A 12,735-nucleotide genomic window follows, 5' to 3' on the forward strand; every position below is an offset into this window, starting at 1 on the left:
TTCCAAAGCCAGAAGAAGACAGTGGATCAGAGATTTTGTGAGTCTACTCCTTGAGATAATCGCTAGCCGCATTACGCTTCACTTGTAAATGTCTCGCCGCTCTGCTGCCAAGACTGCTAGACTCGACGGTGCAGTGTCTTTTCCCCATTAATGGTGACGCTCTCAGACGCCGTGCACCCATTTCCTCCGCTCCTTCCGCCCGCCACGCCGTCCCCTCGGGCCGACGTCGACCAGCGGCCCGACGGGGCTGCCCCAACCCGACGATGGGCCGTTCCCGCCGGCCAGACAGCTGTTTGTCGGCGAGACGCCGGCCCGCGGCGCCCGGCCGGAACGCTCGGGCCCGCTCCGCGGCACCGCTCGAGCGTCGTCTGCGATTGGCTCTAACCTCGTGAGCTCGATTGGTGTCGCCTGGACCGAGCCGACGGCGGCAACGGTGAGATCGCCGGCAACGGAGACGACCCGGCGGCACGGACGTTCGATCCAGCTGTCCCAGCGCGGTAGCTGTACGCTCCATGAAGCTGCAAGCCCCTTCGTGCCATCGACCAGTGATGGTTTTACGTGAATCATGTGTCTTGGGGTGGAACGCTTAACTATTGTTTTCAAGGCTTTTCTTCTGGCAAATGCAATTTAGGTCTGGAGCCTGTGGATTAATTTCGTATCGGTAATGTTCGGACGACGCCGGGTCATAATTTTTGTGATACCGGACAAAATCATTCGATGTCCTTCCCACTTACTGAAAACACACTAAGTAGATTGCGATATTGATTGAAGGCGCGTTGAGCCATAGTCTTAATATTGGCTTTCCTGCGGGCTCTCGGCTTATCGAGTGGCAAATGCCTCCGCGGCCTGGCTGATTTACAACTTGCCTGTCGAGCTCAGAGCCAGGTCTGAAAAACTCCAAAGGTCTGGCCGTCTGCCTGCGCCGGCCCATCCGCCTCCCGCGGGCTGAGGCGGCACGACTCCCAATCTTAGAAGACCGGAGTCTGAAATCCGATTACCTTTGGGTCGAGGTGATTACGGCGCCAGATCTGAGATAGCAGTCTGAACTTCATATGCCGCGTACACATTGAACTGATCCTGTCGTCACTGTCGATGAAAGAAATCGCGACATTTATTGTCCTTCTGTAGTTACACACATCTAACAAAGATCAAACAATGATCGTCACTAAACGCGCCCTCGAGTCTCGCGCGACCCCCTGACCTTTAGCAGACGCCAGCCACGCCCTCTGTCGCGCCCCATCGATTACAGACGACTCTTGACACCGGCCGCGGGAGCTGCCGCACGGCACCGGCAGCCGCTGGCCAGGGCGAACCCAGCCGCCATACGGCACCGGCAGCCGCTGGCCAGGGCGAACCCAGTCGCCATACGGCACCGGCAGCCGCTGGCCAGGGCGAACCCAGCCGCCATACGGCACCGGCAGCCGCTGGCCAGAGCGAACCCGGCCGCTGGCCAGGGCGAACCCAGCCGCCATGCGGCACCGGCAGCCGCTGGCCAGGGCGAACCCAGCCGCCATACGGCACCGGCAGCCGCTGGCCAGGGCGAACCCAGCCGCCATACGGCACCGGCAGCCGCTGGCCAGGGCGAACCAGCGCCGGCTCACGAGCGTCAGCCCAGCTCCGCTTCATCGTATCCGTGTTGGACGTGCTAGACGCTCCTCCCGGTATGCTGAAGGTCGGTAGTTTCCGGTTATCATGGTATCACTGATCGTTTCAAAATGACGCTAGGTGAAATATTAAAACTCTGGGATTATGGATGCGTAGATTTTCTCATCAAATAGATCGGTTTCGCACATGGTTAGGTTCACGCTTCGCTGGGACATGCTAATGTATCTAGATTTTGTATTGCTCACTCCATCTCCCTGAAATATTGCTAAATGTGCGTTTGGTTTCCGAGAACCTGTTTTGTTTGGTCTGCAGCTGAGATCCGTGTAAAACTTTGCAGTCCCAACGGAAAATGACACCCACAGGAGTAAGCAAAAACGTCAACAGCAAGGGTTCCGGCCACGTGTCCGCATAAAGCGACCGCGGTCCCGGCAAAAATAGAAGCGTCTCGCGAGGAAAGGCAGCGCTAAGCCAAGCCCAAAACTCGTCCCAAAGGTGCGCTAAAATGTACGCCATCGGCATTGTTATCGCTGAACTTTGATCGCGAATTCAGAGGTGATCCATGCTTTACATATATTTTCATTTCGGTTGAGCTGTAGCACGGGCTACGGGACAGTAATGACGGCAGAATACACTTCATGCGCGAAAGAAAACTGCTATGCTGGTTTACAAACCACGCCCATTGCATTTGGTCCTGACTGCATATCGTACAACCCTTTGCGTACAGGAACCCAAACATTGAATGGAAATGATTGATTGCATATTAGAATGACTGCTGAATGGTCTTCCGATCGTTTCCCCTGCTCTACGACCTATCGTTGTGGTTAATACTCTTGCCTGACATTTACCCGTGTTTTAAGCCCGAACGCCGTTCGCTGAGCCGTGATGCGAATGAGGACGTCCCCGACATTTCAGGGCCTGAATGCAGCGCTGGTTCCTGTTCCTAGGCCCCAGACGTCAGGAACGCCGCACAGGAGGCCTGTGCACTTAGCGGATTTGCCGCGGCGCGTCCCTGCCCCAGCTAATCCTGTTCGGTTCCGTCGCGGTTTTCAGAAAACAGCCATCGATCTGCGGCGTGCACGCTGCTGTCGCACGCTCCGCAAATCTACACCGAACACACGCCGGCGCCATGTTTGGATAGCCTGGAGCGTGGATGCTGGATTGGGCTCCCAGGCGCCGCATGATTTCAGTATAGCCCGCGCGCGTGCATACACCCAGGCGGGTGCGTGTGGGTCCCTGCCGGGCAGTTGTGTTGAGAGGCGCCTGCGCCGCTAGCTTTGCTCGGTTGGCTGAGGTCGGTAGGTGACCGAGGTCTATGCTGCAGCAGGTCAGTGACGCAGTCATGGGGCGTCGACTGATGTCACGACCGAACTGTGGGATGCGTTCATGAGTGCAGAAGCTCAAGATGAGATCAGTTCAATCGCAATATCTCCTGTCCGCCGGTTCATGGCACCGCGCTGTGAAAACGATAAGAATGAATTTCGGTATTTACGTTCAGTAGTTACGTAATTATTGCAAGTAAAGCGAGTGTTTGCTTCGACATGCTTCCCCCCCCCCCCCCCCGTACATCGACACATAATTGATAATGATATGTGATATGAAAATGATATGATAATGATAATGATAAATCGACACATAACAGACAAGACATAATTGAATGAGTCAGCACGTTTAGTTGCGGCCTTCACTTGGCGAAGAATGAAGCCCACTATGCCACAGTGGGACAATGCCTCCTGCCAGTTTGGCGGCGGGCGTGGTTGCCGATCTTGAGCTGCGTTGTTCCGCGCGCAAAACTGGCGGACGTTTCCTTTGAGGCAGGCAGTGTATCCCGCTGAGTCAGGCCCGGTGTTGTTTGCCTTACTGCCCCGGCCTCCATACCCAGGCCTTGTTTTAGCGTTTTCTGTCGCGTTATGAGATGCCGTGGTGCTGGCGATGCTGCAAATGCGTTCTTTGCTCTCCTCGGGGGTGTCACTTTTAAAATGAGTGGGGGAGGGACAGTCGATAAGGTTGATTTATGCACAAAACCTGATTCCTCGCCGGATTTTGGCCACTTTAGTAAAGGTTCCCGATGTCGGAGCTTGAAGACTTGTTTTTTTCTCATTTTTGTCGAAAAAAGACTGCTTTACCAAAGGAGGATTTCCCATTTAAGGCCTTTGTGAAACTGCGGCTTTGTTGGCAGCTTACAGTTGGATGTAATTCACAGAAAGCATCTTAGTGCTACCGTCCGATAAAATCGCCGGACTTACATATCGTTTATGTTTCGTAAAAGTTGGTCTGAGGCGCAAAAAGACAATTGCATGCAGAATAGCGTGGCCTGACACGACAAAACTAGACAAGTGTGTGCACATGATACATTTTCTGTGGATAGACCACAGAAAAATGCACTGTACGCACCGCCAGGAAGTACGTACACCTAAAAGTGAAACCTGGATTAGCACGACTTCACCAGACATGTCGATTGTTGGGAGTACAGAATAGGCAGAGGCTGTTGATCGGTGGATCAACAGAATGACCGACTTAATAAATAGTGCTACTAGCGTCTTGGTGTGAGTTTCCAGTTGAAACAGGCAAAAAACAACTTGCGCCTGTAACGTTTCGACATTATGGGTCGGGAGTTCGCCGAAAATAATCAAACTTCGGTTGGCAGCAGCAAGTTGCATGAGACAGCTGAATCGTTCGAGAGTCGGACTGCAACGACTCAAAGCTTTGCACTGCGGGTTAGTCTGTCCAAGTCGGCCGCGCCAAAGTCAATGCATCAGTTGTTTAACTTTTCGGGCTCAGCGTTGCGAATGAGACTTCTGAATCAACAGAGAGCAATGCTCCCGATTGGTGTCCCGTGTTACAATACACATCTCTTTGACCACGTCCCGCTTTTATGTTCTACTTTCGGATCCATATATGGGTCTAATGCATTAGTTTCCCCCAGTTCTTGGGAATTCGAAGCAATCGCAGGATTTTAGCACAGTCATGAAACAGACAGCAGACTCCGAAAGGTTAGAAGACTTCGAGTCCCGACTTTTCAGTCGAGGTGTGCGCTGCATAAATCAATAAATAAGAAACACGTAGGGTTGTCCAGAATTCTTCACAAACATCTAGGAGTTGTCGCAACTCCTGTTTCGTGTTACGCCTTCAAATGAAATTTGATTTGAGCCAGGGGCTGACGGCCCGGTTTTCCTTGCCGCTCCATACTGTGTCCTCGCGACAGCCCCTCCCACTGGGAGCACGCCGCGGCCGTCATCCATGAGTCGGCCTCATAGCAACCGTGGCGGCAGTCCCGCTCAAGCGCCCGCACACACACCCCGCCCCGGCGCCCGCACATACACCCAGCCCTGGCGCCCGCATACACACACCCCGCCCTGGCGCCCGCACACACCCCGCCCTGGCGCCACAAACGCCCCGCCCTGGCGCCCGCACACACACCCCGCCCTGGCGCCCGCACACACCCCGCCCTGGCGCCCACAAACGCCCCGCCCTGGCGCCCGCACACACCCCTGCCCTGGCGCCCGCACACACCCCTGCCATGGCGCCCGCACACACACCCCACCCTGGCGCCCGCACACACCCCTGCCATGGCGCCGGAAACACCCCTGTCCTGCCGTCCGCACACACACGCCGCCCTGGCGCCCGCAAACACCCCGCCCTGGCGCCTGCAAACACACTTCTGCCCTGCCGCCCGGACAACCCGCCCTAGCGCCCGCGTACACACACACCACCCTGGCGCTCGCACACACACCCCGCCCTGGCACCCGCAAGCACCCCGCCCTGGCGCCCGTAAACACCCCTGCCCTGGCGCCCGGACACACCCCTGCCCTGCCGCTCGTACGCCCCGTCCTAGCGCCCGCACACACGCCCCACTGCCCTGGCGTCCGCACACGCCCCACCCTGGCGCCCACCCACGCCCCGAAGATGGCGCCGGGTGTGAGAGATTCTGGGTGGCGGAGACATCCCAGATGGTCGCCGTATTGCTCCACCACTCACCTCCCCCCTCGATCTCATAGCTATGAAACCATTGCTGCTGGGCGGAAGACTCTACCAAACCAAACCAGGGCTGTGGGTGGCAGACCGCGGCACTTAGTCTAAATGGATGAGATCTTGCGCGAACTGTGTGGAAATCGCGGCTGCAAATTCACATTTTGGCGAGTCTTTTGCCTTCAAAAACTGTAATGGAGTAATGAACTTCATCAGTGGTGAAAAGCTGCGTAAGGGCAGCTAAAAAAAACTCAAATTTGACCTACTTGGTGTAAGCAAGAAAGACCTAGAGCTCCTTCGTTTTCCGGCGTTATGAATTTATTAGCCTCATATTGACGATCGCTGGCTTTCAATAGCGCCAACAGACACCGTTTAAATGATATCATCATCACAATAACTAAAAGTCAGGAGTTTTGACAACAAAACCAATGTGTACTTGACAGTGTCGCTCAATATGAACCTCCTGATATATTTGTGGTCGATTTTTGTCACCATAAGGTCACAAAACTCATATAGTTATTACTTTTCTGACAATGCAACGGCCAAATAGGCAAGTGTTAATTGCATCAAGTTGACAGGCAGTCCCCATTACCCCCCCCCCCCCCCCCCCGGCTGTGGTGGAGCTAAAAATAAAAGATGTGACACGGAAATCTGTATATGAGAGGTATTTCATAAAAGTTCTCTCTTACCTCACCAGTTCGTTCTTTGCTCCCACACGCGTCGGTGTCGTCAGCTGGCGCGTGTGTGATGATTCTACCAAATGATGTTCTGTTCTTATTCACCTAAAGTTGCGTTATCACTCTACGGCGCGTCTTGTGGAATACTGTCATTGCTTACAGGCTGCTGTCGATTCAGACAGAAAGCGCGCACTTGTTATGAAAACCATCCAATTACGCACTTTCAATAGTCGATATCCTGCGTTACCATCTGCCGTGCATATGTCGCAGGAGAGTTAATACGAACACTCGTCAAGAAACGGTTTTACAACAGCAGGCGATCTTCATGCTGTTTTCAATGGCAACGTGGGCATTCCTCCGCAGCTGAACACCCCGTCCCTCCAGAGCCCATACATCGGCAGCACCACGACACCACTCCAGCTCACCCGGGCCTGCTGCCCCGTCGGCTGCCCCCGTCCGTGAGGCCGCGTGCCACCGGCGCGGGTCCGGCCGCCCCCACCGGAACGTCTCATGCGTCCGACGCCGCCGGCGCCGCCCAATATCCGTCGGACGGCTCAGGGCCTTCTCAGCCGGCCGCAGGAGCGGAGGCCGGGTCCCAGGTGACGCTCCAGCCGGCGGACGGCGCGGCAGCGGGCTTGCCTCACCACCGCGGCCGCCCCGACAGCCGCCGGCCGACCCCGCGGCGCGGGAGGCGAGGCCGCAGGCCGCGGCGGCAGCGCTCCGTCTGCGTGGCCACTCGAAGCCGGCTGCTCCAGGGCACGTAGTCGCGACGGGCCGGGAGCAATTCCCGCGGCGGGAGGCGGCCGATGAATTTATTCAAGCTGGATCGGACGGATCGGCGGCGACCGGCCGCCTCAAATGCTCGACACATTCCGACAAACGAGGCGTCTTAACCGCATCGCTCCCCAGAGTGTTAGAGATTCAAAAAGAACGCCTGGGTCACCTTCAGAAACGCCTGTGCTACAGCACCAATCCATCGGGGCTCGGTTTGAGAACATTGCCGAACAGTCGCAAAATTTGCCAGACGGTCGAACCAGCCAGAGGAAGGAAAGCGCACGGTTATTTATGTTTACTTGTGGTTAACTAAATGCCATGAAAAACAGTCAATGAAAAGGCTCAGAGTTAGTAAGTCATAATGTGAGTCCGCAAAACATCTTGCGATGGTCCGGTAGTGTTTGGTGCGGCATCATGATCTCGAAGGATTCCGGATTTTTCTTGTATATCTACCGAGAAAAAGTGCGAAGTTTGCTAGTTCGTCAAAGCGTTCATGTGTCAGGTGCCAGATTATATGACAAAGTAACATTTGCAGCATTCCGTCAAATACAAGTTGGACTACCGCTGCGAAATGTTCCGCAAGGGGAGTTTTCTGCGCCTTTTCTTTGCAGCCAACCCAGTATGACACCATGACCCCTGATCAGGGATAAGACACAACCGAAACACATTGCCCCTTTCCTCCACGTCTACTTCTACCTAACCGTGATGCCTCTTGCCCCATGGCATTGCCCAACGGGGCTGGGCCGAGTACGGTACTGCCCACCTACCGCCATGCGGCCTGGAAACGCCGCAGGGCAACAGCGGCGGTCATGACTTCCGGGTCGGTCGGCGAGAGTGGGGCGGCACTTAGCACGCAGCGAAAGGCGCCGCGCAGACCGGGTGAAGCCAAAGTGCTTCTCAACTACCGGGAGCAATCACCGATGGTCAGCGCCGCGAAAACTGAGAGCCTGACCGCACGTAATTTAGATTTTTCTTGCGCGATAGCTCACAGCAACTCCGCGCCACTGGTCAAGCCGGGAACAATCACCGATGGTCAGCGCCTCGAAAACTGAGGGCCCGACCGCACGCAATCTGGAGTTTTCTTGCGCGGTAGTTCACGGCAACTCCGCGCCACTGGTCAGAAGCTGGAGCTGACGCACAGTGACCTTAAGAGGTTACTTTTCGTGGAACGTGCAAATGTATGATGTCAAATTCTGCAAAAGATGTGATGTTTGTGCCCTTCCCCTCTCTTTGCAATGGGATGGAGTGGATGTCACTGCACAGGCCTGCTTAATTGTATAAAAAAACAATGCTTACTCCAACAAGACCTGATCGGTTACGTAAGTTATGAAGTGCATTTGCGAGGATCGCTATGCATGTGGATGAGGCAGTAGTATTAGCCTTATATCTCGTAGAAAAAGCCGGAGAATGAAGAGATAGAGGAGCTTGTACCTCGAGTACATGCCTTGATCGAAACGAATAACAGCAGTAAATTCAAAAGCGCCTTCCGATCATACTCTATTTCCCAGGTTTTTGAACAGCGAGACAGTTTTTACAGGTCGCCAACATTCAGTGGATTACAGAAGGAGAAATTGCTAGCCATCACTACGATACAGCGCGTATCTAAGAATGAGTATACGTGGAAAGTGCGCGTACATGCTAAAGAATTCAAGTAAACAGGCATCACGCATCACGCTTCATTCAAACATGCAAGCGATTTCAAACAAACAGGCGCCCCGCATCACGCATCAATTACCCTGTTTATTTGAGATCGCTTGCATGTTTGAATGGAGCGTAGTGCGTGATACCTGTTTACCTGAACTTGTTTCCACGCACACATATTTTTCGCGCATTCTCATTCTCAGTTAGATATGTACTGTATCGTAGTAATGGCTGACCATGGCTCCCCGTTTTATCCGCCGAGTGTTGGTGACAAGTAAAAACTGTAACTCACTGTTTAAAAACAAAAACTGAAAAATCGAGTAGGATCGACAGACAATTTTGCATTTACTACTGTAATCCGTTTTGATAAAGGCATGTTGCTGAAATATCAGCGTATCTATCTCTCAATTCTCCTGGGTTTCCTATGAGTAATACGGCTATTACTTCTGTCTTAGCTTTAGCACCCGATCGGATTTTATCATAACCAATGGACGACAGACAGGGACGGAAACAATTTCAAATCAACCAGGAATGTGTCTTTACGTTATCACGCCGCAATCAACGGTCCACAATGTCCTGTGCATATGTGCATAAGCGCAACTGCGGTTCTAACTGCTGGTCAGCATGCATCGTTGCAATTCGGCCGCTCAGTGAACCGATGGTGAACCAATCAAGCTCTGGTCCGACTTTAGGCTTTTTTGTGGCTTGACTGTCCACATCGTGCGCAGACCAGAGCTGGAACATAAGCACGCTAACAGTCTTGTGAATGTGAGCAGCTTCTGGATCTGAATTGATCGAACACTACTAAGCACTGTGCGCTCATGCATCCTGAACATGCACCAAATTATTGGCGAAGTGCTCGCATCTAAAATGCCTTATGATGTTTTCCACTCATTCTTTTCAGGCAGAATGTCATTTCACGCTAAATGTGTTGGTCGTGACCATTCACGCAGCAGCGACAAAAAGAACCAGTCGTAAGCAGGCAATACTGCTCCACTGCGATCTCTCCAGCAGTCTGCATTCCCGAAGCCGCTCGTGATCTTTTCATAAAATCCCTGCCATTTAGCTCACAACGCACGATCCAGTCATAAATCTGGTGACCTCAGGCCATCATTATGACCTCCGTTTCATTATGCAGGTATGAATGCATCTTCAGCCGACACCAACCTCAGAAACTAGTGGTCTAACGCTCCAACGATACCGCATAGTCAACAGAACGATGCTCCAAGACCATACCGCACGGCAGGGGTCTTTTGTCACGATTAAGTGCGTAACTTTATCCGACGCATTCAGCGCGTATCCTCGACTATGTTCCTGTAAGGCCATCCCGTGGGCATCATGAAATTGATCAAGAATATGAAACTAGTCAGCAGCGTTTCAGCATAATTCGATTAACCCGCGTAATTTTGAGGCTAATTCAGGAAGCGGAGAGCTGATTGTTCGCTATGTCCTAACAGACGTAATTGCCTCATTTGCTCCGACAATTGACGACGTTTGGGTATTGATTCCCGGCAAGCCTAAAATATTACAGACGTCTTCATTTCACCATAGCTGTATATGCTGTTAATTTCGGCAACGTAGGTATTTCTAGACAAAAGTGAGCGGTTTTTAACTGGAAAGCATGATGCTAAGTATAAGCCCCTCATGAGCTTTCCACAAGACTGCATGTTAGACGGTTCTTATCTGGCAAAGTTGAGTGCACACAGAACACCGAAGTTTCCACTTTGTACGCAAATGCCGCCCAAAAATTATTTTATGCTTGTGGGCAAAGGGGGATAGGGGGTTGTGTAATGGGGGAGGGGAGTGAGAAAGCATCGTGTTATGCTCAGGTGTGAATGTGAGTGATAAGTGAATGTGAATGTGAATGTGAGTGATGTGAATGTGAGTGAATATTTTTAAAAACAGCACTCAGCCATAGAGCTAGATGCCGTTCACATCTTCTCATGAAAGGAACACGCCCGTTATTTGTTTCGCATCTCTACTTCAATTAACAGCCAAACGGACGGTGTCTTGCTTGGGATGTTATGCTTAACACAGCGTACACAGCGAAAAGGAATAGAGCGAAAGTATCTTTCATAAATGCTCGCTGTCTGTCGTCGCCATCATGCGATCAGGTAAGCATGAAGCGGGCTGCAAAGTAGTTTTTCGTGCGCGCTATGACTTTCGGCTAACTCTCGAACTGAGCGGCACGATCTTACCACTTTGCGTGGCATCAAGCGTGCATGAGATCCAAACTGGCTCGGAACAAATCCCGCCTATGTTTGAATTCGCCATTTCGGCCCCCCAGCAGCACGTGTGTGACTTATCGACGAAGCGTCCCATTCACACGCGTCCTATTTTAGCGCGTTCCGATACCCAGAGCCGGCACATACAAAAAGGCTGTTTCGTTAACCGCCAAGCAGTGCCGATGGGTTATGCGCCAAGGTTCCTGAGCCAACATTTTAACACTAGGCACACATCTTGAAGGCTGTGTCTGTTATCACTCGTGTGATAATGTGACGCGTTTAAATTCCAAAACAAAATGACAAGGTGATTTTTTGCCTGAGTAAACATTAGTTAGTCCTACATCGCCGGCTTTACTTGTGACTGGGCTTTTGTACCCCCTGACTGCCAGTGATCAATACCAATATTGTACCCATCGATCATCCGTGGGGTATTGTCCCACGCCTCGTCGACTGGCCGCAACAACCCAAGCAGGCCGAAATCATGTAACATACGGGAACGCATCGAAAAATTTGTCTCACCGACTTCACCAATGGGTGATACATCAATTTTGTTACCGGAATTCGGCGCGGTGTCGCCCTTACAGTTTCCCCTTACCAAACGGTATGATATGCAGTTACACCGCAGCCCCCAAACGAGTACCTTAAAACAAACGCCACACTCCACAGCACTCAAAAGCTCTCGGATTCAGATAGTAAAACCTCCCAACGCATCTCAGTCTCAAAGCGCACCGCTGACACCCTAAAAGCCGTCCCACTCGAAATGTCGCTAAACGTAAACAAGGGGTCCGGCGGGCAGCACGTGCGCCTGTGCTGTTGTTGGCTGCCTGCGAGGCGCGTCGGTCGACCCTTCCCGGCGGCGGCGAATGTGGGTGTCACCGTCAGCGACCGCGCCGCCGCCGGAAGGCGGGGACGCGGTACATCAGCGGCACCTCCAACCGCCGCCGCCGTCCCGAACGGCCGACTGCCGTCGCAAACGGCCGGCCGCGGTCCAACGGCAGGACGCAGTAAAACGCCCGACCGCCTTCGAACGCCGCATACCCAGCTTAAGCGTCCATGCCGCCTGTAAGGTCTGCCTCTGTGGTAAGGTCCGCCTCTGTGGTAAGGTCTGCCTGTAAGGTGTGCCCCGACTGTGGTGTCTGGCATCTATATTGCCGCAGTGCCACGCGCGGTCCTGACAGAAACACCGCCAGGTGGCGCGGTGCACGTTGGCAAGCCTCGCTCCAAGTAAACCCTCGTAAGATTCGCCACGCTGCTACCAGCGCTGTGCATCACATTCGTCCGCATCCCAAACAGTATGGTCTCGCTCACTCGCGGATTCTCGGTAAGCCAGTCCCCGGCGAGGCGGGATCGTTTCCCCTCGCTGGGCTTGGTTTTCGGGTCGGGACCTGACGCGGCTGACGGAGCCGCTCGTGACACTCGAGCCCCACGTCCCGACACGACTCGCGGATGACTCCGTCCCGGACCGCTCACCTGTTCGCGGCGTCGATCACCATGAGCGTCGACGCGTCCGTGCCGCGTCACTGACGCTGTCGGCGGCGACGCTCTGCGCGGGCACCCGGCGGCGGCGGCGGCGCGGGGCGACTGGCCGCCTGCTTGGCTTGTGGCGCGACCTGACGCTGTCGGCCGGCGGCGCGGCCGCCCTCGGCGCACATGCCGAACGGCGCACGTGCCGTTCGGGGGAACGGAGAGTGCTTTGCGGGGGAGGAAGCACTGTAATGTAAGCCACGAGGACGGGCAACGAGCCATTGGGAACGGAAGAGGTGGCGGCATGCGAGTAAAGATTCGCTTCGTTGGGAAGAGGAGGCCACACTTCTCTGCAACATGCATGCACACGCTTGAAAAAGCAG

At 53.7% G+C, this 12,735-nt stretch overlaps 1 protein-coding gene across 3 annotated transcripts in view; it reads right to left on the reverse strand.

Annotated features, from left to right (window-relative positions):
* Positions 1-12,451, reverse strand: part of LOC119110271 (uncharacterized) — a 40,573-nt gene extending 28,122 nt beyond the window's left edge. For all 3 annotated transcript variants that reach the window (XM_037234035.1, XM_037234034.1, XM_037234033.1), the window contains exon 1: positions 12,359-12,451. The gene's annotated coding sequence lies outside the window, so the exon portion shown is untranslated. The remainder of the gene's footprint in view (positions 1-12,358) is intronic.
* Positions 12,452-12,735: the final 284 nt, after the last annotated feature.

Source organism: Pollicipes pollicipes, unplaced genomic scaffold (assembly GCF_011947565.3).
Source record: "Pollicipes pollicipes isolate AB1234 unplaced genomic scaffold, Ppol_2.1 Scaffold_7231;HRSCAF=8579_pilon_pilon_pilon, whole genome shotgun sequence".
In the NCBI taxonomy this organism is placed as follows: domain Eukaryota; kingdom Metazoa; phylum Arthropoda; class Thecostraca; order Pollicipedomorpha; family Pollicipedidae; genus Pollicipes; species Pollicipes pollicipes.